Source organism: Lynx rufus, unplaced genomic scaffold (assembly GCF_022079265.1).
Source record: "Lynx rufus isolate CCGP_SWC_20201006 ecotype Redwood Valley unplaced genomic scaffold, mLynRuf1.p SCAF_1, whole genome shotgun sequence".
NCBI lineage: Eukaryota > Metazoa > Chordata > Mammalia > Carnivora > Felidae > Lynx > Lynx rufus.
The window spans coordinates 191,574,323-191,601,706 of record NW_025814823.1 but is presented as its reverse complement, the minus strand read 5'-3'; the positions used below and the strand labels follow the sequence as shown (position 1 = coordinate 191,601,706).

General features: G+C 39.0%; 1 protein-coding gene across 1 annotated transcript in view; it reads left to right on the top strand.

The window, feature by feature from the left end:
- The first annotated feature begins 207 nt into the window (after positions 1–207).
- Positions 208–27,384, top strand: part of SGCD (sarcoglycan delta) — a 576,378-nt gene continuing 549,201 nt past the window's right edge. The window contains exons 1-2 of the mRNA XM_047092045.1: positions 208–447; positions 22,523–22,676. The gene's annotated coding sequence lies outside the window, so the exon portion shown is untranslated. The remainder of the gene's footprint in view (positions 448–22,522; positions 22,677–27,384) is intronic.

Here is a 27,384-nt window from a genome sequence, read left to right as displayed (position 1 = left end):
TTGATTTTAAAGACAAAGCACTGAAATTCCTTCTGAATTCAGAAAAGTGAAGTTCAGAAGATGGCCTGGCCTGTTCAAGATTCTGTTTAGTCATTTTCCTATGACGTAGCATGTGTCATTTTGAGCTAATCAGTTGGATACATGGGAGGAAACGTATTTGGGTTCATGCAGTGAAATTTCTCCTTTTATATAGGCTCTTACCTCTCGGGTGTGCCAGGATTAGAGAGGAATATTCCATGTGAGTAGTCAGGGAAAGCTGTGTATTTGGTGGAGGGAATCTTGTTTTAGCATAAGAGTGGTGCCCAGAGTATGGGAACATACCTTGTCCTTAGCTAGAATGTTCTCCTCTGATAAATCCTGATTTCTCCTTTGAGGTGCTTATAAACATCTTTATCTTTTATATGTGAAAACACAAGTTTGTTTGAAGTCTACCATTGTGCCATTTTGGTAAGTGTATTTTAATTACTCAAATTACACAGCCATTCCTAACAAATAGTTCTGTGTATTGTGATGTTTGGTGACTCAAGTGAGCTGATATATGTATCTATATTTTAGCAGTTTCTGAGGATTTTCAGAAGTTACACCTGTAAACAAGTGTTGATGCGTATTTGCTTGGCAGTATTCCATCAGTTCTGTAGATCCTCTGCAGGGCTGGTGCTTTGTCTAGTAAAACAGACCTTTTTTTCCATGTATTTTTCATAATGCCATTATAGTTTTATAGAGTAATACATGGAGTTGTAAAAATCTTAATTGTTTAAGTAATGTCTACACCCAACATGGGGCTCGAACTTACAACCTAGAGACCAAGAGTTGCATCTTCTACTGACTGAACTAGTCAGGCTCCCCAACAGTAACACATGAAGTTTTAATTAACATTTCCTTCAGGAACTCAATGAGAGTCCACTATTGTATGAATTTAATTTTTTTTCCTCGATGACAGGTCTCCTTTGATAAACTTATAATTCAAAAGAGGCAAAACTAAGTTGGATTATTTCACTTAGCATAACACTCTCCAGTTCCATCCACGTTGCTACAAAAGGCCGTATTTCATTCTTTCTCATTGCCACATAGTATTCCATTGTGTATAGACCACAATTTCTTTATCCATTCATCAGTGGATGGACATTTAGGCTCTTTCCATAATTTGGCTATTGTTGAGAGTGCTGCTATAAACATTGGGGTACAAGTGCCCCTATGCATCAGCACTCCTGTATCCCTTGGGGAGATTCCTAGCAGTGTTATTGCTGGGTCATAGGGTAGATCTATTTTTAATTTTTTGATCCTGAGAAACTTAACAGAAGACCATGGGGGTAGAGGAAGGAAAAAAAATAAAAGGTTAGAGAGGGAGGGACCCAAAACATAAGAGACTCTTAAAAACTGAGAGCAAACTGAGGGTTGATGGGGGGTGGGAGGGTGGGGAGGGTGGGTGATGGGTATTGAGGAGGGCACCTGTTGGGATTAACACTGGGTGTTGTATGGAAACCAATTTGACAATAAATTTCATATTAAAAATAATAAAATAAAATGGGGAAGAAAATGTAAAAAAACTAAGTTGGGTTAAATGCTTTATTTATTTATTTATTTATTTATTTATTTATTTATTAATTACAAATGCTCAATGTGTTCTAACAAGTAAAAGTAATTTAGGAGTTGACTAAAAGGCCACATCTACTACTTTAGTTCATGACAAGGTTTTTGTGCAATTCTTAACAAATCAGTATATAAAATTCAATAATTGAATTGGATTTTCTGGATTTGGTAAGTTTTAGCTACTTGTAATTGAATCTCAAGGACTTACTGCTATTACAAATCCAGATCCTTGATGTCAGAATAATCAGCCGAGGTTGGATAGAAAGTAATGTGTAAGCTCCCCACTTCTGCTCTAGACTTGATAAATGAAAAGTGAAATATTGGCCTATAGGATATCATGCCCAGTTCTGATGTTGAATAATGTTATTCTGCTGTGGGTGGTGGTGATGTTATTTTGACATTACAAAGAGCCTTTTTTATTTGAAATTTCATGATTTGAAATTTCTTTTAGCACTTAGTAGACTCTCGCTAGATGCTGGGTGCATTGCTCCATGTCTTTATTTCATAGTTTAACACACAAAAAATTCAATTTTTCCATTTTAATGATATGAGGCATATAAAAATGTGTAAATATCTCTTCCTTTATTTAGAAATAATCCATGCCTTCCCCCAGACACAACATAATAATGCTTAAATATTGAATAAAAACAGAAGACCCAAAGTATAATTTAAACTTCATTAGATGATTTTAGTTTTCTAGCCCTCAGCAAAACTCCATCATAATGAATGATAGGAGGTGTTCCACAGCAGTATTAGAAGATAATTTATTATGGTACAGTAGGTCTGGAACTGCTATAGATGATCTCTAAAATTATTAGGCTACATTTGGAAAAGTTTCAGGAAGTCAGTGAAGATGGAATATTGTTGTCCTTCCTAGTAGACTTGCAGACATTCAAAGTGTATTTGAAATGCTTAGAAAATGCTCAGAATCACTTTTCGGTACATATTAAAATGTCCTTAACTGCTCTATAACCATTAGCAGTTTAGTTGTATGATTTAAAGTGTGCATGAGTAAATACATGGTTAATATTTTGGTGTTTCCTGGATATAAAAAAATGTACAATATTAATACAATGGCCCAAGCCGTTTTGAACACAGTTTTATTTCACAATATTTCATGGGGTATTAATTAAAAACTGCTAATTGTAACTTGTTGAGGTCACATTAATGACATTTTTGCTTGACAAAATATTAGCTAAATTTTATATGAGAGAAATTTTAGAAGCCTTCAAGTTACAAGAGAATATAGCTAAATTTTAGTCTCCATGTAAACTCAGACTAAGTTCCGTAGAAATTCTTTAGGTGCAAAACCATCTAACACTAATTGTACTGACTTGGATTTGCATAATGCTTGCTAATTTTCATAGCTCTTTCTTATCCTGTTTCACATTTGATCTGCACACTGTGCCCAAGAGGATAGTATGATGGGTATTATCCTCTCTAATTTGTAATCCCCTTGTTGAGTTGTGGTCTAAGTGGAACCTGCCTAATACTGATTCCCACTGTAGAGATAAGGTTCGAGAGTATTTGCTGGACTTTCTCCTTGTGCTGTTTTGATTTTAGGTCACTGGAGTACAGACTCCTCTGTGATTTCTGTGCTTTGGATTGGGCTCTACGGTTATTTTTATGCCAATATCCATATGGGGTTATGGTTAAATTTTTCACTAAAGTAGTTGATTTTGACGTCAAAGCAAGTTTTTTCCCTTAGGGAATCATGCTGAGTTAGCAAGTGTCCCATCTGCTGTGAATAACAGGTATTAAAACGGTACAGCATAAATGTTAAGATCTTGGTTCTTTCTAGAGCAATTCCTGGATTTAATTATTTTGACCCTTTCCTTGGCAAACTTTTTAATCTCTCCAAACCTTGGTTTCTTCAACTTTAAGCGGGAAATAATGCTAGTTAGTATGTTATTCAGTTCTGAGATTCAACAGGATGATTCATATACGGTATGATACATAATAAGCATTGAGGAAATGTTCATTGCCTCTATTTTTCCTTTAAAATGTGTTTTAGCCCAAGAAGGAAGGAAGAAGGTATGTGGAATATTGTATAGATGAAGTGTTTTACACATATTTTCGTGTAATCCAATAAAGAACAAGTAACCCACTGAGAATATGTACACCTTTCCCATATAAATCAGTGAACAAACTTGTTTTTAATTTTTTGGCAGACTTATGAAACCAATTAGCTTGGTAATATATATTCAACTTTAATGGGCAAGTAAATAATTAATGTTATTGCCTTTGTAAATTTAGCTTTTCAGTTATAAATTAACATAATTAAAAGAGTAATGTTTCAGCATGCATTCTACTAGCCAAATTTAAATCAGGCAATTAAACTGTAGGTTTTCTGCACCAAATGAGCTCAGCTCATAATGAGACAGACGACAGACGTAAATTTGTTTTTTCATGGTCAGGTTCATTACAAAAACATGAAGGAAAATACTTGTAGTACGTGTAATCAAGTAAATTATTCCAAGCACCATAAATTGTTTTTTCTGGGTCTTCTACCTGAAACTCAGAACTTAAACACTGTCTTTTTTTCCCCTTCTCTCCTGAAGAATGAGCTCTAGTTGCAAAAGAACACTTAGGTTTTTGTCAGAATATTTTTGTGTTGGTAACTGCCTGCAGGAATCCAAATCTCTGAAGAGGATAGGCTTACGCATGGGGGATAGGCCTCAGAACCAGAGCTGAGACCATTTACGTAAAAGATGAACCATTTTGCATGACTTGAATTTGAAAGGCCAGCTGTGTGATAATTGTGTGGCGGTGGTGATGGAGAGAAATGTCTGAGGGGGTCACTGCTGTGCTCTGAATCCGTCCAACATGAATGGAGAAAGGTATAAAGCAGTAGCTGGTATTCTCCCTGGGAAGTGAAGCAGGTGCATATTTCCCCCTTTGAAATCAGCCCGGTGGAGTACTATCAGAAAGATTTTAATCTAAAACCATATATTTTGTGACTACGTTGTTCCAAGCTGAATGAATACAAAATGGGACTTGCCTTGTGAGGATAATTGAACTGCAGACATTTTTAATCTTCAAGAAATACTGGTATGTAATTAAACATGCGCTGACTAATGATCTATATTTAACAGCTCACCACTTTGAAGAACACTAGTAAAAGTAAAATTCCGGGGCATATTAGAATGGGCACATGTATCCCATTAATCTCCTTCTGGAGATAAACACAACTGCTTCTTTGTGCCCACTGATACATACGTAAAGTTAACCAACCCACCCTCCTCCTTTAGTGATGATGAGCTTATGAAAACATCCCGTTTTGATATTTATTTTTAATTAGTTCCATCTCTAGTGATGCATTATTTTAGTGTATAATATCTTAAGAAAGACTTGAATTCTTTGCTAGTAACTTTTGGGAAATGTGTATCCTATTGATGATGGCCTTTTTTGATTACAGAACACATTTCTTCCCCTTGATTACCGTGTGATATGGTCCTAGTCCCCTCAGGTCAAATTAAGAGTTTTTCTAAGTGCTCTATCTGATCACTCCATTTTGTTTTTCTGGACAGCGTTTTTCTTTTCTTGTCTTTTGTTTTTTTTTTTTTTTTTTAATTTTTTTTTTCAACGTTTATTATTTATTTTTGCGACAGAGAGAGACAGAGCATGAACGGGGAAGGGGCAGAGAGAGAGGGAGACACAGAATCAGAAACAGGCTCCAGGCTCTGAGCCATCAGCCCAGAGCCCGACGCGGGGCTCGAACTCACGGACCGCGAGATCGTGACCTGGCTGAAGTCGGACGCTTAACCGACTGCGCCACCCAGGCGCCCCTCTTGTCTTTTGTTTTTTAAGCATCATTGTCAATTTACTTCTGATACCTCCTATGGATATTTAAAAGTAAATAAAGTTGGAAATCACAGCTAACTTTTATTTCTCATTCGCCCATCAAATTACCTTGGAATAAGTCTAGAGGTCACTGGTTCTAAATCTTATTTTGGATCAGAAGCTGTGGGGCTTCTCCCTTAGGAAGATGGAAATAACAAAAGGTTTTGCATAAATTGCTGGGGGTTCATGGAACACCGAGGAAGTCATCCCTGGCTTCAAGTTCAAACCTCGATGATTAGAATTATCAAGACTGGCAGTTCTCCCGTTACTGTTCTGTTCCAATTGAGTAGTTCTCTCTAAAATGTTCTAAATTAGAACCCTTATTGTTCTAAATTAGACTCTGTTAATGGTCCGTATTGGTCATATTAACTTGCATTTGTGTGGTTTCTGCTTTGTAAAATTCTGGTTACTTTTCCAAGCTAAACCCAACACCCCTTGTGCCATGAAGCTCCCTGTCTTCTCCTGAACCTTTATGTGAACCAAAAGTAAGCAGCCTTTCTCTGTCATTCCCACATTCAACTCCTGTCCCACTTTATAGTTGTATCTCTCATTCAAGTTTGTGTGTTTGACTATGTCATAGTTGTATTTCTGCCACTATGTTCAACTTCTTCCTGGAAACAGAAATTCTGGTTTTTTTCATCACATATTTTTGTTCACATAGTGTTCATAGTAAATACTGAAGAGACATGGGCTTTTCTCAACAAGAATGACCGAAATAGGTTTGGGAGCTAACCTGGTTGCCTCTCAAAATGTGCACTGCCCTACTTCTGGGATAGAAATGTGTGAGATGTAATAAAGTAGTAGAGTAGCTTCAATTATTTATCATGATGTGGGCAATGGTTGCTACATTGGATAAAAATAATGAAGAGCGTTGTCTAATTTGATGAATTGGTGTATTGTAGGACACTTTAGACTGTTTTGCAATAGGGGAACTAATCCACTCTGATTGTATCAGTTATTATGACAGAAAAATAGGAGTAACAAGATGCATGCTTTCTAGTAGCTTTCATTACTTAATTTTAATGTTAACCTTGAAAGTTATAAGTTAATGATGTTCTACTGTTTGCATTCTTTAGTATTATCAACAGATGTTAAAATATCTTTGTGAAGCAGCTAGGTATAGATTTTAAGAGCTATTCATGTGGAATCAGTAGGTAGGAACTCTTGCCTCTTAATAGCTATACAATGTTGGGCAACCTGTTTAGTTTATGACTGAATTCTCACAACTGTAAAATGGGGATAATACTCATAACTGAGTATATAGTTTGTTATGAGACTGGATGCCTTGTACATATACCACACATTAAATAAATATGATCTGTTAATAGGGAAAGTTGCTGGGTATTTACTTTCCATAATTCTTTCCATAAATTTTATTTAATTTAGAAAATTCTAAAGAATATAATTCTCTCCATAATTCATTATAATTTTATAATTACTTTCCATAATATATCTTTATGATATGTCCTCAATTTTATTTATTTGAAACAGCCTTTTAAAACTCCTAGTTGTATTTCCTTTAAGGATCTTGAGGGCACTGATAATTACCTTGGGTAGTATTCACATCCACAGATGAAGTTTCAACCAAGACCTTATTGCCTTTCTAAGCAAATGTTTGTTTTTATTTAATAAATTTTGTTGAGCTGTGTATATACAAATATGGAAACTCTTGGGTATGAGGGCTCATCAATTTCAGTATTTAGTTTCACTGTGAGTGCATCAAGCCAACATGGTGGTGGGGGTGGCAGTGAAATGAACCAGTTTATTATTTCAGGCTTGTTACTCTCTGATACCTTAAGAGTCCATAGGGTAATGGAAAGTAACTCCTTTTGTAGTAGTCTAGTTATTTCTTTCCAACAATAGTAATAATGCCACCAAATCCTCACTGAGTGTGCTGATAAACCAGATCTCCAGAAATGAACACCTTGTGTTACAGTATTGGCCAATGTTAAGAGTAATAAATACTCCCAATATGTTTGATTTCAAGGTACATAATTTAACAGCCAGTTTACAAAATTCCTGGAAATTGAGCAGGATTCTTGTTAGCTGGCTTCAGCTTACCAGGACAGATTCTTTGATCTCATCTCTCAGAGCTGCCCCCTAGTTGATTGCCTTCCAGTAAAGTAAAATTCCCCTTCTTTAGGATACCCTCTTTCTTTTCTCCCCCCCTTCACCTCTTGTCTTGCTGACTTCTTAGGTTTCCTTTCAGATACTGTGCAGATTTTATTGACTTAGTTTTGGTCCTTGTCTGATTTTTCAGTGGTAGGGTGGTGCAGTGGGGAAGCAGAGGGAGAGGGAGGGGGAGCCAAGCAACATAGAAGTCTTGCTCATTCCTTAACGTACAAATGGTTTAGTCTGTTGTAATTCCTTAATGTAGCCTTCATGGTTCTGTGTGGTCTCATCCCAATTTATTTTTCCATTGTGAGAGGTTATAACGTTCCATCCTGAAAATGTGTAATGCCTTCATCCATATACAACTTCTTTAAGTTCCTTGAAAGCACAACATTCTCTCTTCCAGGATCTCCTACAAGGAGCTCTTTCTGCCTAGGAAGCTCTTCACCTTTCTTCCCCTCTTCTTCGCTTTTCATCCAGGTAAACACTCTTCAGCGTCACAGCTCAAGAACACTCCCCTCCCTGTGATGACCCAAATGAAGGTTATCCTTTGGTGATCTTGCACACCCTGATACTTAACTCTGTCAAACCATTTTTTTGTATCTCAGTCATTTCTCAACACAGAGATGAGTGATTGAAAGGCACTACATGTATATTTGCCAAATGAGAAACCATGGCCTTTGAGGGCACTTAGAGATTAGGAATCGGGAGATCGTGCATCATTTGGGGCAAGTCAGAAGATCTTTAAGACTTTGTTTTTTTCATCTATACAAACTTGTTTCTGTTTTTACATTTTCAGGAACTCCCAGCTCACATGTGCTTTGATGATCAGTGTCAAAGTGTAACATTTAACATAGCCCTTTGGGCCTGAATTCTTTTAAGACCTGAGAGGAACCTTGTGCCATGGTTTGTAAGTGTGGACTCTGGATTTAAACTGTCTTAATACAAATCCCAGCACTGCTACTTCTGACAAGGTGCTTGGTGTCCTCTCCTATGAAGTGGAGATGATGATAGAACATTCCTAATAAGTTAGGGAGAAGAACTGAGTCAGTACATATAAATGGGACTTCGATCTTTTTCACTCACCGATAGTGTTCTTTCCCTCCTCTCCTGATAACATTACTTGGTGTAATTCCTTCTTTGTCTTCTGGGAGATAGTACAGCATTGGATTGGCTGCCGGCCGTTAGCACAACGATTTTGAGAAAGCATGGAACGGTTTTTTTTTGTTCTCCTGTTTCCTCTCAGCATTGAGCTGCTTCGTGTACATTGGCAATTTTATTTTTCAAACAAGTACTCTTGCCCTGTATCCAAAATAACTTTTCGAATTAAGGTAGTGATGTGTTCCATTCTCAGGGGTAATTATCTGTAATGCTTTATTTTTAGAGTAATATCCAGTAATTTTCAGAAGCTGGAGCTTGTCATAAAATCATTGAAAGATAAGTAATTTTCTTCTAACTACTCCAGGAGAGTAGCTCAATTGATTCCAATCATGCTTGAGAAGGGAGTTAGCATTCAGGTTGCCAGTTTATACACACAGTGAGGATAAATATGTTATGAACTGTCTGAGATTTGGGGTGGGGAGGGAACTATGAGGAAATAGGCAAATGAGAGAAACTTACTGGAAAATCCAGTTCCAGTAAATAGGACATACTTCTGCTACTGAAGGAAGGAAATGACTTTTACATCCATGGAACATCTGGAACTTCTCTAAGCCGGTGAACCCGACCTCCTCATGAATGAGGCAGGGGAGAAAAGAGAGTCCATGTCTTCGACAAATCACCTCCAAATTATTGTGGTATCTTTTTGAGGGCATGGGGAACAAAGATCACACCTTCTATTTACAGTGTGCTAAAGACTAGAGACCAGAAGGGGTATGGCTGGTGCCTCACAAACAGAAGAATGGCCAGTATGGCCGGCACATGTTAAGTAGGTAGAAGTGTAGAATACAAGATGAGACCAGTGAAACGGGCCAGACCTCGGATATTCTAAACCACAGTGAGGATTTGAGATTGTGTTATAAAAGTCGTGGGAAACCTTCGGAAAATTTAGGCGGAGGAGTGGAAGTGACTTAGGTTTAAAAGCTCATTCCTGCTATAGGGAAGAAAAAGGGGTGGGGTCAGCCCAAGATGGGTTGATGAGAGACCGTTGAGAAGGTTGTAGAAATATTCCAGACAAGTGGAGATGTGCTTTTAGGGGCTCCTTCTAGGAGAGGAGAGTGGACAGTAGATGGAGAAGCCACCACCATGTGAGAAGCATTGCAGGTAAGCTGCTGAGTGGCAGTTGTCCTGGATGCTTAGCAGGATTATGTGTGGCTCTTCATGTGAAAACATTGAGAAAAGCAGCGTGTATTCTGTGTGTATGCATGCGCGTGCGTGTATTGACGAGGTAGAGTATATAACCTTGCCTTAACTGTATTTGTTAAAACTGGAGGCTACTTGTAGAATTGTTTTTATGCTTTCTTATGTAATTGTGAAGGAGTTCAAGGATTGACCCATTTGTTCTCCTTTTTAATAAACCATTTTTTCTCTTAGAAATTTCTCAACTTAGAACTTTCAGTAAGCAAGCTATAAAATTGAGATAGAAGTTTTTGGACTTCAGCCAAATGGTTCATGTAAGTTCATGAACGTCACTTGGTACCAGATGGCTAAGAACAATTATCAGGCATTTCTTTCAACTGTGATGTTTTCAGAGAACTTTATGATAAGCGACTAATTTAACTTCACATTTGCCTAGTAAGAAGTGAAGGGAAAAAATAATAGCTATCTAAGGCACAATTATGTAACTCATACAGCTCTGTGGGTTCTTAAAAAATATTAAGTGTAGTGACTTAGCTTCTACTGTGGTGGGAAACAGATGGTTCGGAAAGGCTTAGACCAACAAACCTGTATTTCCCCGTACTTCATGCCTAGACTTACGGAATTGTTTGGATTTTGTGTTTGTTTTGAAAATCAAAACAGGATGCTAGACCTGTCTTGTACTCTTTTCTCCTTTCAAAACTGTGGGTATTCTTATGCCTCCTTCACAGCGTGGAAAACTGAGGCTGGATGAGTAGGTCGATTGCTTTAAGTTTGTGGAACAGGGATTTGGTTCAAAGGTTTGAGTGACTCTGTAGTCTTTGACATTAGATGACAGCTTTCCTCTCCTTGCTGAGGCTACAAGGCTCTTCCTCTCCCTAGCCAGGCCCTTGGCTGGCCCACAATGCGTATCTGTGTTGTTTTATAAACTTTCCATAATCTACCTCTTGATGGGGCTAAATATGTTTCTAAATCTAATCTTTCTGGTTTCTAATGTGATTTCAGTGAAAGCTTATTTCCAATGCAATGGTTTTGCAATTATAGTGGAGTCTCAGCTTATGTGCATTTAATTTATGCAAATTCAACTGTACGTGCATAGCAAATAAAAAGAGAGCCATTTATATAGTGCAGAGGATTCTGTCCCCTGTTCCATGCAGTGGGCACATGCTACAGAAGAAGAGAGGCTGTATTCTGCTGTTCTCAGTGTCTGTCCCAGTCTTTGGCCCCCCTGTAGGGTGAGAATTTGGTCTGAGTGAAGTTCTATCCCTTAATCATACTTACTTTTCACACTCTAAGGCCCGTAAGATGAGTCTTCACTTTGTTCAACTAAAGAAGTGTGTGGTACAAAACGGAAGGAAGGTTTTTTTTTCCCCCCCTCTGGATCTGTTCATTTAACAAATACTAAATCAGCATTTATTATGTAGCAGCACTGTTCTAGGTGCTAGGAATACTACCGGGGATACAGTGAACTACTAGAATAGATCACCTGCCCTCACAGAAATTAGAGCGTAGTGGCTTCTGAAATCTATCAGTTAATGTGCCACCTTCCTAAGATATTTTGAAGAATGATGTTGGTTTTATGTGGTTTTCACTTTGCTGATTTTTAACATTAAATCCCTCTCTCCAGCCAGTTTGAAGACACTTGGGCACTTTTTTAGAAAACTAAACATATTCTTACTTCATGATCTAGTGATTATGCTCCTTAATTTTATCCCAAAGAGTTGAAAACTTAAGTCCATAATACAGAAACCTGCTCCTGAGTGTTTAGAGAAGAGTTATTCATGATTGCCCAAATTTGGAAGCAACCAAGATGCCTTTCCGGGGGTGAATGGGTACAGAAACTGTGGTACATCCAGACAATGGAATATGACTCAGTGCTCTAACGAAATGAGCTGTCAAACCATGAAAAGAACTGGAGAAGACTTAAATGTGGATTACTAAACGACAGAAACCAATTTGAAAAGGCTACGTACTGTGGGATTCCAACCAAATGACATTCTGGAAAAAGTAAAACTATAGCCATATTTAAAATCTTAGTGGTTGTCAGGGATTAGAGGGAAGGGAGGGACAGACAGATGGAGCGCAGGGGATTTTTAGGACAATGGAGATATTCTGTATAAATACTGTTACGATGTATAAATACCTGCCATGAAACATTTGTCAAAGCCTATGAATGTGTAAAACCAAGAGGAAAGCCTATGGTAACCTATTGACTTGGGGTGGTGATGATGTATCAGTGTAATGGCTCACTGATAGGAACAGATGGACCACTGATTCAGGATGTTGCGGATGGGAGTGGCCATGCCTGCTTAGGAGGAGGAAACGTATGAGAACTCTCTGCACTCCCTGCTCCAGTTTGTTGTCAGCCTAAAACTGCTGTTATAGTCTCTCTCTCTCTCCCTCCGCCCCCCCCCCACTGGTACTCTCTCTTTCTCAATAAATAAGCATTAAAAAAATAAACCCCTTGTTCCTCTCAGGCATCCCCACGTAAGCCACAACTCCTTATGTGTCCTATATATTCTTACTAGTTTTTTGATAATAGATAGAATGCAGGTGTATCGTTGTGCCAGTATCATAGAAACATTTGGAAAGATGCTATTTGGTAAGGCATGGTCCTTCAAGATGGGAATCGGGCAGTAGAGAACTGGATCCTTGTTGCTCATCTGGCCCCAATCACTTTTGTGACTTTGGACAAGCCACTTAAGTCATCTGCAAAGTAGTAGGATCCGATTGGCTGGTCCCTATGATCCTGTCCAGTCCTTTTCTTTGAAATATTTTTAACTGGATGATTTCGACTTGGTCCTAATCATTTAACAGTGTTATGGTAACATCCCTCCAATGTCACGAATTACAGGTCATATTTTTTTTTCCTTTAAAAAAATAAAAATATTTAAAGATATAAAGGTGGATAGTATTACAGTGTGCTCTTCTGTGGGCTTCCTCATAGGGTGGATTCCTACTACCTCTTACATAATTCTTTGGAAATGGCTGCAAGATTGTTCTTACATTTATGGTGAGAGTAAAACTATTTTACATTGTGGGACACCCTTTGCTTTTAGAGGTCACTTTGGAGAAAGTATTCAATATGACCTAACAGAGATCACAGGACAGTCCATTAATTTTCAGTTTTTATAATATTTTATTGTACAAGGTTACATTTTTTTGAATTAAGGAAAATCATAAAACAAACGGTTGTGTGTCTATCACCCAGCATGGCAAATCCTAAGATTTTGCAATATTTGCTTCCCAATTGTTGAAGTAATAAAATACTAATGGTTAGAGTTTCATATGCAAAAAAAAAAAATTAAAGATTTTTCAAAACATTATTTTGAGAGAGAGCAAGCCAGGGAGAAGGGGAGAGGGAGAGAATCTCAAGCAGGCTTCACGCTCAGTGTGGAGCCTGATATGGGACTTGATCCCAGGACACTGGGGTCATGGCCTGAGCCAAAATCAAGAGTCCAACGCTCAACCAACAGAGCCACCCAGGTGCCCTGGAAAAAAATTGTTTTTAAAATGAATTTCCCAGGGAGCCTGGGTGGCTCTGTCTGTTAAGCATCTGACTTCGGCTCAGGTCATCATCTCAAGGTTCATGAATTCAAGCCCCGCGTCAGGCTCTCTGCTGACAGCTCAGAGCCTGGATTCTGCTTTGGATTCTGTGTCTCCCTCTCTCTCTGCCCTCCCTTACTCCTGCTCTGTCTCTCTCTCTCTCAAAAATAAATAAAACTAAACAATTAAAAATAAAATGAATTTCCCATTTCTGTTTGTGTGTCACACACTCATTAAGAGGAAAAAAATAATGAGAATTAAAGAGGTCAAAAGCCTACATAATTTCACCACCTAGAGACAACTAGTACCATTTTTATCACATTCCTTTGTTTAAAAAGTTGCTCTATGTTGGGGAACCTGGGTGGCACAGTCAGTTAAGCATCCAACTCTTGATCTTGGCCCAAGTCATGATCTTGCAGTTCATGGTTTCAAGCCCCGCATCGGCCTCTGCACTGATGGTGCAGAGCTTGGTTGGGATTCTGTCTCTCTCTGCTCCTCCCCTCTCTCTGCTCCTCTCTCTCTTCTCCTCCCCTGCTTGTGCGCTCTCTCTCTCTCTCTCTCTCTTAAAATAAATAAATAAACTTAATTTTTTTTTAAAGTTGCTCTATATGGTTTTATCTGGCAAATAGTTCCCCTTATTTTATTATGGAAACTTAAATTTTAAAATAGAGGGAACAGGGTAATGAAATCCTAGGTAACCATAAATGAACTGTAAGACTTGCAAATTCATTAGCAGTCTTGTTTCATACATCACCCAGACCTCACTCGAGCAAATTCCTACCCATAACCTTCTTCCTTCAATATTGCTGGTTCATCTCTAAATGGTAACATCCTTTTTATAAATAAAACAATGTCATTCTTATACCAAAGATATTATTTTGTACTAGCAAATACCTAGTCTTTTTTGAAGTGACTGCTGACATTTTTTTTCTTTCACTTTGTGTCTCAAGATCCAAATCCCTTTCAGCCCTCAAAAGTGACTGTCTTTCTGAAGTTTCCCTTAATCCATAGGTTCCCATCACTCTTCTCCTTGTGATTTATTTGTTGAAGATGATCTTGTTCTTGATCCTGCAGACAGTTCCACAGCCTGGATGCTGCTCATTGTATCCCTCTGTTGTGTAAGCAAATTCCTTGGTCATGTGCATTTCCTTTAAGCTAGCTAGTTTAATTCAGGTCACATGTTTTTGGCTAGACTGCTTCCTAGGTGAAGCTATTGTGCCTTCATAAGGAGGCACCTGTTATCTTTCTTTTGTAATATTAGCACCCATTGGTGATTATTACCTGGATTCATTATTTCATTAGGGGTTAAACAGTGGAGACATTCTACTTTATTTTGTTTTCATTTTTTGGTGAGAAACTTCTACAAATGGTAACTTCTTTTCTTCAGTATTTGATTATACGTCCTAAGGAAAGGCAGGACAGAAGGTTGATTTCCATTTATTTACTATTTTCAAAGTAATGTTGTGGTTCTCTCGTGTCTTCCAAAGGTGACCAGTAAGATTTTTTTTCTTCTTAGTATCATTATAAACTCACTGATTTAAATATATCTGTGGTATTTTCATTCTTTGCAGTATTAGGATTATTTATGTTCTAATTTTCTCATGTGTAATTTGGATTTCTTATTATGAGTGTTGCTGAGTTCATGGGCTGTTTGCATGTTTTTTTCTTGTAAACTTCCTGTTGATATCCCTTGCCTATTTTTCTAGGCACTTATTAGTATTTTTCTTTTCTATCTTTATAAGGTATTTAGATTGGGAATATTAACTCTTTTATCCTACAAAATGAAAAGATTACCCCTCAAAAACTCATGTAAGCAATATAAGGAGCAAAACATGGGCAGTTTTTATCACAGACAAACATGAGTTCATGACCCATCAGGAAAGACTCTAGGGGTGGTTGGAAGCCCAGAGCCTAGACTCACTGTCCAGGGTTCCAATCCATACTCTGTACTGTGGCACAACTTGCTTGAATACTCTGAGCCTTCTCCTTCTCCATATGCAAAAAGAGAATCCCAATAGCACTGCTTCATTTTGGAGCATTTCTTGAGCAAATGTAAGCTCAGAACAGTGCTGGTACATATGAGCTCAATAGCTAATCATTTCTGAGACTTTGATTACTTAACAAAACCAATGATAATGTGTTATGCTTTTATTAACATCTTGGGGGTTGGACAATAATTCTGCCCCTCTCATTCTCAGGTGATTTGGGTTTATCTAATGCCTCAGTCATTCCCTAGACTGGCCTTCCCTCTTTGCCACCACAGAATTAGCAAGGAAAAGGTATAACTTGCTTTGGAGATCAATCAGTGAAGGAGATCAAACATAAATGGTTAATATATGTCCACATACAGATATAATGCCTATGCAATGTCTCCATGTTACATTCTTACTCTGTTCCTCAAAGAAAGAAACATGATGCAGATAGATTTGATGTTCTCAATGTCTTGTTCTAGTGGGTAAGGCACGGACGTAATGTTGCACATAATATTTTTCACCTCCTAAAATCCTTGTCAGAGCTAGTTGAGGTGTTGTTATGCCCTTTTAATAAGAAAATTCATACCACTATTAATTATAACATAAGTACATTATATTAATTCAAACGTACCATCATTGTATTAAAGTTATTCCTCAGAAAGAACGCTTTGAGATATGTATTGTGACTTCTGTCTTGTAGATGAAGCACTGAGACGTAAAAAGCATGTCCAAAGATACAGATAGTGGGCAGCTGAGCCAGGAATCAAACCCATGCAGGGATCTGATACTTTCAGCCAGTATGACCTTTGCAGTTTATGGTAGCAAGGCAAGACAGTGTCCATGTTTACAGCCTCTTAGAATGACATGTTTTTGCTGAGCACCCTTGAGTGTTCATGGTGTCATAATCTTGTGGACCTAACTTCTATATGTCACCAAGAACAGGAGATCAGAGACTGGGGTTCCAGGGATGAGGTGATGCTTTCTTATATTTTCTTTACTGTGTTAGTATTTAGAGATAGATGGAAAACTGCCACTTAAAATGGCGCCTAGTAACTTAACTACTGGCTCACTGAGGCATGTACTCAAGCTGTGTCTCCATGCTAACATATAAGAGGGGTGTGATAAACTCACCACTGGCTGGGTTTGAGGTGGCTTAGGAAGCTACTGTCTGGATTTGAGGCCACGTGAGGTACTGTGCTGCCACTGTGAATTTTGTTGGGATCTACAAGGTCGAATGGTCCATAGACGTGTGGAAGTTGATGGAGAGTTTGAATACATGAGTCATGCAAAGAGCAGGTGTATTTAAGGAATCGTATATATACTTGCTATTAGGCTGGGAACAAAGACGGCTTCTCTGGTGACAGTGATACATTTCCTAAAGCAAAGGTGAACCTGTATTTGTAGATAGCGAAAATAGCAAATGTCAGACTGGGAGAAATAGTGGATAGGTGCATATGGAAAGGGGTGAGGGTGGGCATCTATCCTTCGATGAATGTTAAATTTTAAAAGCACATCTTGTGGGCCACCGCTGTTTCTGCCTACAGACTGTCAGTGTCTGACCCTCTTGATGAAGTTGGAGATAAATCATTTGTTAACTAGCCAAAGAAAAATGCAGATGAACAATGAGCCCAAAAGCTAGCAAATTCTTTCAAGTTTCATTATAATGTTCAGTGACATTTCTTCTAGAGTCCCTTTGATTTCACTATTCAATTTTTTTTAAATGTTTATTTTGAGAGAGCGAGTGAGCATAGCATGCACGTAAGCAGGGGCAGAGACAGAGAATCCCAAGCAGGCTCCATGCTGCCAGCACAGAGCCTGACAACTGGGCACAATCTCACTAACCGTGCGATCATGACCTGAGCCGAAATCAAGAGCTGGACGCTCAACCGATTGAGCCGCCCAGGCTCTCCTCACCATTCAATGCAAAAGGCTCACCAGGTAAGAAAATGAGGTGTTAATGAGTTGACAAGAGATCAGGTATCTGAAAGTCATTAGATATATCCTATTATCCTTAAAATCCAGTGACACAACTATTCTTCATTTATTCCCTAGTAATTTGATGGTTTGGTGTCCAGATTAGGAATAAATAGAAGACTTCCAGATTTAGCCCAAAGGTAGTGATTGCAGTTAGAGATGAGCACCCAGATCTCCAAAATATTTTATGTTTCACCGACCCAAAGCTGTTTCAATAAAGTTAGCTGGTAGGAAGTGTAATTAATATTTTAGAAACTGAGTCCACTACCAGTGGTGACTGGGTGCACGGCATCTGCTGTTCAGGAGGCAACTGTTCCAACATGGGGTGTGACCTCCTCTATGACTTTGGAAGAAACCTGCCCTCTCCTGTATCTGGGTGCTTTCACTCTGTCTGGCAGAAACCCAGCCGGGCCAGTCTTCCCACTTAGGTGCTTAGGAGACTGACTGAATTCTTTCCTTGAAGATCAGACTGCGGCATTTCTGAGCGTCAAAACTCCCCTTGACCAGATCTAAAATCTAGGAAAGAATCCTTTGTGATTTTCAGTGTATTTGGAGAACACCGCGAAGCTCCAGGGTTGGTTCTGAGTTAAATCCTGTCACTTTCTAGTTGCGGGATCCCACGCACATTACTTTAATGATGTCTTCGTATGCAAATGGAGGTAATGAACATGTGACGCATTGCTGGCAAACGCGAATGCCACGTGTATGTCTGTGAGGTGCAGCCTTGGACACATACATGGTTTGTGTATAATCACAGTGCTTCTCCTTGAAAGGGAAGTCCTCTAGGGCAGTGCTTCTCCAGTTCCTGGTAAAACCCAGCCTAGTTCATTGGATTTAAATTCACGGTTCATCCCTTCCCCCTGGCCCGCTTCCACTCAGAAATCTTATTCAAGATACATAGTTCCTAGTATCTTTATGTCCCTCTCCTACTCTGCCTCGTCCTGCCCTCTCTGGCGAGTGTGTCTGGGTGCATTTATGTTGTGTTGTACACTCACAGGAATCATTATTAACTCAGCCCAATCATTAGAGAGGTGTGGTTCACACTCTGCCATCAGAACAGCCACTAATTGATACCTCTTGAAAAATGACATATTCCCTGAAGCATTCAAGGCTGCCCAACAGGCAGAGATTACACCCACCTCTGTGATTAGCACTCTAACCATGCAGACGTTGGTGATTGAAGACACATGTTGTTCTTTCTTGACATTATTCCCTTTGGCAATATTCCTAGTATATCCTTTCTCAGTTTATTTTGCCATATAACAGCATTAATCCCATCACATTCCCGAAGATTTCAAAAAACACTGACTTCTGCAGCTGTGTCCTTTGAGCCCGGTACCTTCTTACCATACCATCCGTGTAGCATTTTGTTAATGAATGGAATGTATACTTGCGGATTTGGTGGCTACTTTTTTGTTTCTTTGCTGCAGGAGGGAAATAAACCAGGATCAACTGAGAAGAGGTGTGTGTTGGATGGGGGCTGGGTAGCAAACTAAGGAAATGAGCTTAATTCTTGAGAAAACCAAGAATTAGAGAGTTCTCTATAAAATCAGCAGAAATTAGGCTCTGTATAGCGGGGCACTCTCTATCACTACTTGAGACAATCCACAGCTTTGGAGGAGTTTGTCCAATCTTCCCATATCTGGGCAGAAGTTAAGAAATGGGAAAAGACAACAAAAAAACTGCTGGAGTAAAAGCTTCATGAGGATAGGAATGAAATCGTTAATCTTCCCTGCCCTTAACAAAGTGCATGGTCAATGTTGTGTGTTCAAAAAACATGTGTTCGTAAATGCATTTCTGGGCAAGTCCTTCAGTGACTTAGTATGGAGTATACGTAACTTGTCCCTGAAGCATCCTAACTTATTATTGGGTTGTAGTGTAGTTAAACCTGAAAAGTAAGTGACATTTTTATGTTGTTACTACCTGCGCATAGTTTCCTAATATCAGTTAGGAAAAAAAAAGGAAGAAAGATGAATCCAGATAGAGACTCAAATTCTCAAAGCAGTCAGCACAATTTTCTTCATAACTCCATGTATCATTGTGCCAAATGATAGCATTGTGTGCCTTCCAAATTGGGTTTCTTGGCTTTGGAATGCAGGAATAATTGTAGACTGTGGCTTTATGATTATCAGCCTAAAAGAATTCTAGGGACAAGATCATCCTCAGATTGCTGGTCATCAGCAAGAGTATAAGAAAAGAACCAGAGAACTTGAGTGTCTCATGTCGCAGATTTCTGCCATCTGCCCTTAGAAAATAGGGGCAATTGGGGTAAAGCCTTTCCAGAGAAAGTCATCAGGGGCCACAAAAGCAGTTACGTGTGACGAAAGATGGAGAAGATTAGGACTCTGCAGGCAGGTAGGGAAAAACTTGAAATTTCATGCAGGATGGTGGCCTGCAATCATGCAAAATAAAAATTAAGAGCAACAAATATTGAGTCCTTAGGCCCTGCACAGTAACAGGTGATTCACCTATGTTACCTTGTTTGATTTCCATAAACCCCGTATAGAGACAGCTATTTCTATCCACTCGCTTTGACAGAAAAATGATATTTAGACAGGTGGAGTGTCTTGGTTCAGAGTTCCACAGTGGTGGAAACAGGATGTGAATGCTAGCACTGTCCTGAACCCTAGTTCTTAAATATTGCACCCTGCTTCGTAACCAGTCTTCGACTACTCAGAATGACGAAGCCTTTTACTAATTACAAAGGAAAGCAATCAATTTTGGGGGGGTGAGGACCTCTTTGAAGGGCATGTATTTTAGCTCAGCGAGCATCAGGATCTCAGGAAGGGGAAAGGATCCCACTGAAGGCATTCGGTGCGTTGGTGGCCCAACTAGCCTCAGATCCATAGTCCTTTGATCCCTGCCCCACACCTTTTCCCTAAACCTATTTCTCCTCTTGCCTTTATCTAATCTTGGATCCCATTTCCTCATATTCACTCAAGAAAGGCAGGGACTGAAATTTGAGGGAGGGACAAAAAATAAGTGTAGAGGAAAGGCAGTGGAAACTGAGAAAGATGAGGTGAAGGTTAATAGTGAGAATGCTACATAAGGGTGTAAGCAGAGCCATCCCACTATGTGAAATATATTCTCTTGAGTTTCTAGAAAACCTTTGGGCTCTTCAAATATAAAATACATCTTCTGTGTCACCTGCCGGGCTGTACTCAACCTATTCCTAATGCCAACACTAATCGGTCCTCATGTAGCTGTGATTACATAGTATCAGGAATACTGGAGACAGATGCTTTTGGCTTAAACCTGGCTCAGCCATTTATCATCTGAGTGGCCTCGAGAAGGTGTATGTAACCTTCCTGTTCGTTCATTCATTCATTCAAAAATATATGTTGAGCTCCATGTTGGTGCTAGGCTGTACGTGAAGTGCTGGAGATCCAGCAAGATACCAGGGATAAAATGTCTTGTCTGCATGGAACTTGTGTGTTACTGGGAAAAGGTAGATAACTGAGTAAACCATGTAGTTTATGAGCAGGTCTTTACCAATTTGTAAACAGTGAAGGGGGGATGAGGAGATGTTGTCAGGGTTTACTATTACCAGCAATTGTGAAAAGGTCACACTGGAAGGAAGATATAAAGTAATGAGGGGAGAAAGAGCCTTCCAGGTAAAGGGAAAGTGCCCAAGTCTGCAGTACAGCTAGAGGAATAGTTGGGAGGCCAAGATGGCTGGAGAGGAGTCAGTGAGGGCAAGGGTACGAGATAAGGACGGTGGTAACAGAGCTGTGTCATGTGGAGCCTTTTCGGCCGGTATAATGACTTTGACTTTGGTTCTGAGTGAGGTGGAAGGTTTTGAGCAGGGGAGTGTCATGGGCTTACTCAGGGGTCTAGTTGAGAGTGACAGCCATGGCTTGAGCATACCTGCTGTGCAAACTTATAGATCTATAATGATGCCAGGAACCAGAGTGTGAGCGAAGGAGAAGGTAAAGTGGTCAGCTTTTGGATTTATCCTGATGATAAAACCACTGAATTTTGAAGAGAACATGGGGTATATATGAGAGAGAGGACTCAAGGTTGACTGGCAGGGTTTGCACCTGACCAGCAGGGTGAATAAAATTGCCTTTGAGAAGGAATAAATTAGGAAGAGTGTGAGCCTCACTTTTTTTTATTCAGAGGGTGTTGTGTGGGTAATAGAATCAGGACTTCACTTTGGGCATGTCCTGACATGTCTGTCAGAATTCCAAGCAGAGTTGTTGGATAGTCCGTTGATCTGAGAGTCTGGAGTTCAGCGAAGTACCTAGGCCAGGAGATGATCTCAGAGTTGTCAGGGTATAAATAGTTTCCTGAGCCTTGGAGCTCGGGGATGCCCCTGCTGAGTGAGTTCACAGAGAAGATAGTTTCAGGACTGAGTTCCAAGATGCTCTTATCTTGAACATTGTAAGAGAGGGGACTCACAGAGGTAGCCATGATGGAGTTGCCAGTGATGACAGGCAAGTTTGCTATCTTAAAAGCCAGGGGAGGGAACTGTCTCAAAGTGAAGAAGGGATGCATTGTCCCCTTTTGTCTCATTTTATTTTTATTTTTTGTTTATTTTTTAATTTTTTTTAACGTTTATTTTTGAGACAGAGAGAGACAGAGCATGAACGGGGAAGGGGCAGAGAGAGAGGGAGACACAGAATCGGAAGCAGGCTCCAGGCTCTGAGCCATCAGCCCAGAGCCTGACGCGGGACTCGAACTCATGGACCGCGAGATCGTGACCAGAGCTGAAGTTGGACGCTTAACCGACTGAGCCACCCAGGCGCCCCTTGTCTCATTTTAACATAGACCACAGTGTGAAGCACGTTTGCTTATTTTTATTCAAGATTTGCTTGATTCACTGGTGCAAATGTGCCACCAGTAATGAATTATCTTGGGAAAAAAATCTCTTTTTTAGTTTCCCTATGAAGTGAAATGAGCAAATTTGGTTATTTGTGTCCTAAAAAATCTGCCAGCCTTGATGCAGTGTGACCTTTTCTGCTTTTGTATGATTACTCAAGTCTAATCAAGACTGAATCCATTCAGGTATTATTTGTATTTATGCCAATCAGAATTTAATGTGTCTTCTGTTTAGTCTATTCAAGTCAAATGGTTTAGAATTTAATATCCTTGTTGAAGGTCCGGTTTAGGTTTCATTTATGAATATCTTCTTTCTCTTATGATGTTTTGTGTTTGTTTTTTTTCTTTTGCTGTTGTTGTTTTTGTAGCCGTGGAAGAAACCTCCATCTTCAGAAGGCAGTACTGGAACCCGTGTGGAGGTTAAGAACACTATCCCGTTGGTGGTGGCCTGAGGAGACTATCTCAACCCCAATGTTGCCCTGAAATTTGTGTTCAAGATTCAAGAAGATTAGGACTGCTAAGGTATGGACCTTTGATCTTGAGATCTATATGTATATATACACATACATTTAAAGATATATATACACACACACACACACACACACACCCATACACGTATATATATTTATATATGTGTATATATGTGTGTGCGTGTATATATATATATATATATATATACACGCACACACATATATTTACGGCAAAATATATAAATATATATTTAAGGCAAAAAAATTAAAGATACTTAATCATTTTCATTCTTTTCTCCTCTTCATACCCCATTTCTCTTTCCTTTCTCCTTTCCTCTTTTCGAGCAATGATCTCTCTTGCTACTAACTTTTGGGATGTGATGGGATGAATAAAGGTACAGTGAGAGAAGCCAAAGTCCATGTGGTCTCCATAATAATGAAGTGACCAGAGGGGAGTGAGACCAGGCATGGGGAGAGGTGTGTGCAGGTGTGTGTGAGAGAAAGAAAAGTGAAATGGATCCAGGCGCCTATGTGATAGGACTTCAGGTGCAGAGATGAATGAAGAAGGCATGCTGTGGAATACACTGGTAATTCCTACTTTCAGTGTCCACAGGACACTTTTGGCAAAGCTTTGTATTATTTCTTAAGATCTTTGGGAGGACCTGCCTTAATATTTATTTTGGATACATACCAATGTTGAGGCAAGTTTGAATAAGGAGATTACATTTTTTTTTATGGTTGCAGTGATAATCACTGTGTACATATACAGGCATATGTGTAATACATATGTATTATATGTATTATATATACATATGTATTATATATGTATATTATATTATATAATACATATGTATATATATTATATATTATAACACATATATATTATAATACATATGGATATATACATATGTATATATACATATGTATTATAATATATATATACTATATATATATATATAATTTGTGGAGTGGTGTGTAAACTCTCTCTCTCTCTCTCATTCTCTCTCTCCCTGGGTGGTGAGAGAGGAACAGATGGAGGGAGGAGAGAGAGAAACCTACAGAAACTACCATTAATGGCGCGTTTACTGTGTTAGGCATTGTTCTGTAAGCTCGGGGGGAAAATCACAAGTATAAGTGATAACAGCCATCTGGAATAGGGATTTCTGTTCTGGGAAAACAAAAGAACTATAAGTAAAAAGGTTTTCTGAGACTCTGTACCACGGAAGGGCCAATGGGCAGAGACTCTCAGACATATTGGAGTTTACATCTCTATGCTCACTACTGTAGAGAATAGTAGTACAGCACACACAGCTGGGTAAGCCCTGTGGAAATGTGGTTTAACAGCCTGGGGCCACATGACATGTCTAAGAGAAACTGGAGAACATCTCCGACAATTCCATTGATAACTCATTGCTGTCATTTTAATTGCCTTCAAAGACAAAACTCTCATACCCCAAAGGCTTTGGAAATGGGGAGAACAGTTGTAGCTAAGGTGTTGGTTGGTTCCCTTCTCTGGCACAGAGGACTCTCATAGGTCAACAGCTGGGCAAGGTAGAGTTCTAGAGCTGATGAAAATCGAACACGTTCCAGCCTTAGGCCTGCTTTCATTGTATCTTCGACTTTCTCACTGCTGAAAGAAATGTGGTAGATACTTTGCGTTGATTCTGAAAAGACCTTCTTTTAAGGAGGAAGTACATTTACTTTCTCTCCAGTTTTCATGAAATCCTCCAAGGCCCGTGCAGAAATGATTAAGCTCTGATGCTCACGCTGCTCACAGCACCTCTGAAACGAGTGCTGAGGGGCTGGTGACAGTGGGAGGGTGGCATTTGAAACTCCTCTCTTCCCTTTATTCGGGGGAGTTGTTATTTTTTTCAAAGAAGGAAAAATAATTTATCTCCTTCACAAAGGGCACCTTCAAAGCAGTTCACATCTAAATATTATTTATGAATTAATTTCCCATTAACATGGTTCCAAAGGCTAACTACGTAATTGAACAATCAGAAAAAGAAGTAGCATCCCTTCTTTGGGTTCTTGCACAAATCCCAACATTCTGCCTAAGAGATGCATCATTGTGGTATGGCCCTCTGCTTGCATGTGCTTGATCTGTTGGAAAGAAAAGCTCAAAAAGCTGTTCTGTGCTAGTCATAAAAATCAAGAGAAGCGTGGGGGTTTGGGTTGGGATTTTGATGACTGAGTTCTTTGAGTGTGTTGATCTTTAATTCAGAACCTGCCTCTGTTCTGTCAGGAATATTCACCTAGACGCTAACCACTTAAAACATAAATTCAGAGAAAGTTTTAAAGGACTTGGCCATAAAAATGTTCCTGGTTTAGAGACCAATCAACTCTTCAGGGGAAAATAAAACTTTCTCTGATTGTTGGCGGAGGCCACAGGGAGAAGAACGCGCTTTGCGGTGCGGGGACGTCACGGGGCTAGATTCAGCTGTAGCGTGCGCAGGTATGTGCGTGCCCCTGCTCACAGACCAAAATTGAATTTCCAGGAAGGAAGGAGGAAATGAGGCAGTGTTGGTACATCAATCTACCATAATGTTTCCTGGCTCCCATGCTCCAGTGCGTTCGGCAGATTTTTCAGATGTCTTTTCAAGTGAAGACAGTGTAAATTAGTGGCTGTGGTCACGCACTTTAGAAAAGGCAAATCAAGCTTCTGTATGAACATTACGAAAGCCATTTAATTTTTTTTTGAAACCAATGCTGCTCAAAGTGCAGCCCAGACACCAGCAGCATCCACGTCACCTAAGCTTGTGAGCCATGCAAATTCTCAGGCCTTTCCCTAGACGTACTAAATCAGAATATCTTAAAGTGAGGTCCAGGAATCTGTGTTTAAACAAGTCTTCAAGATAATTCATATGTCTTGCTAAAATTTGAAAACCACTGCTAACCCTGTTCCTTGAGCTCTGAAAAAAGAGTTTTAGAAAATCTTGGGTCTAAAAACTGGGACACTCTCAGAAAATTGGTACACCTAAGTGTATGTGTATATGTGTATGTAAACACTCACACACATGTATTTATAAATACATCCATATGGCATTGAAAGAGAGAATAAAACCTTTCTCAAATGCCAAAAGCAAAGTGTACTGGGCTTTAATTATTGCATCTGACATAAGGAAAAGTTAAAAAATTGATAATAATAAAAAGTAATGTTAGATTGGCTGCCATTGTAAACAAATGGATCAGTGGACCAGAATTCTGCATTAGACCCACACATGTGCAATCAGCTGGCCTTCAACAAGAGCACCGCATGAGTTCAGTGGGATAAGAAAACTGCTTTAAGAAATAGTGCTGGAATACCTGGATATTTACTTGAAAAAATAAAGAATCTAAACCCCCACCTAGTCCCGTACATAAAAAGCAACTTGAGTCAAATTGCATACTGAACAATGAAAGCTGAAACAACAAAGATAGTAGAAGAAAAGTGAAAATACCTTTCTAACTTCAGAAGGCAGGTTTTCTTTTTTAAAGGACACAAAAGCACAAGCCATAAGAGGGAAAAAATACACTGAACTTCATGAAAACTAAAAACATCTATTCACTGAAAAAAACTAAGAAAATAAAGAGATGCCCCACAAGACTGGGAGAGCATATTTGTAACACATATATCTAACATGTACATAAAAAGCATACAAAAAAGATATAGAATGGCCAATGAACAGAAGCGATGGCATCTGACATAACGTGTCATCAGGGTGATGCAAATTAAAAACGTAAGATCCCACTACATACCTGTCAGAATGGCTAAGATTCAAGGCGTGCCAACACCAAAACTTAATCAGTCTTGACAAATGTTTTTCAAGACACAGAACCTTCTGTCACTGCAGAAATTTCCCTCATGTATGAGCCACTGGAGCTCTCATATGTAAAATGTTCCAACCACTTGGAAGAATTATCTGGCAGTTTCTTAGAAAGTTACACAACTGTCTTCCCGGAGGGCCAGATATTCTAGTCCTAGATATTTATTCAAGAGGCTTGAACACCTTTGTTGACACCTGTTAATAGCAGCGTTTTTAAATAATAATTTCATGCTGAAATTGACTCAGATGTCCACCAACAGGAAAATGGATCAGCTCTGGTATATTTGGAAAATGAAATGCTATTTAGCGATAAAAAGGAACATTCTACAGATAAACATAATAACATGAATGGATCTCAAAAATAGCATGATTAAAATTAGCTAAATAACAAAAAATAGTTACTTTAGGATTTATGTGAAATTGTAGAATGATCAGAACTCACCAATGATAGAAATTGTTCAGTGCTCAGTTCTGGTGTGATATGATTACCTACCTAATTTAGAATGGTACATGAGGGAAATTTCTGGAATGACAGAAAGGTTCTGTGTCTTGACAAACATTTATCAAAACTGATTAAATGGCACATTCACTAAGCGTTTTATTATAGGTAAATCATGTACGTAAAAATGCATAAAATATTTTTAAACTCCCATTTATTTTTTTTTTAATTTTTTTAATGTTTATTTACTTTTGAGACAGAGAGAGACAGAGCATGAACAGGGGACGGGCAGAGAGAGAGGGAGACACAGAATCTGAAACAGGCTCCAGGCTCTGAGCTGTCAGCACAGAGCCCGACGTGGGGCTCGAACTCACGGACCATGAGATCATGACCTGAGCCGAAGTTGGACGCTTTTTTTGGTAGAGTTGCAGTGACGATTAAGTGAAATCATGCTTGTAAAGTGCTAGTATGTGTTGGTTTCTTTTAATCTATATGAATATGAAGCTGCTGTTTTT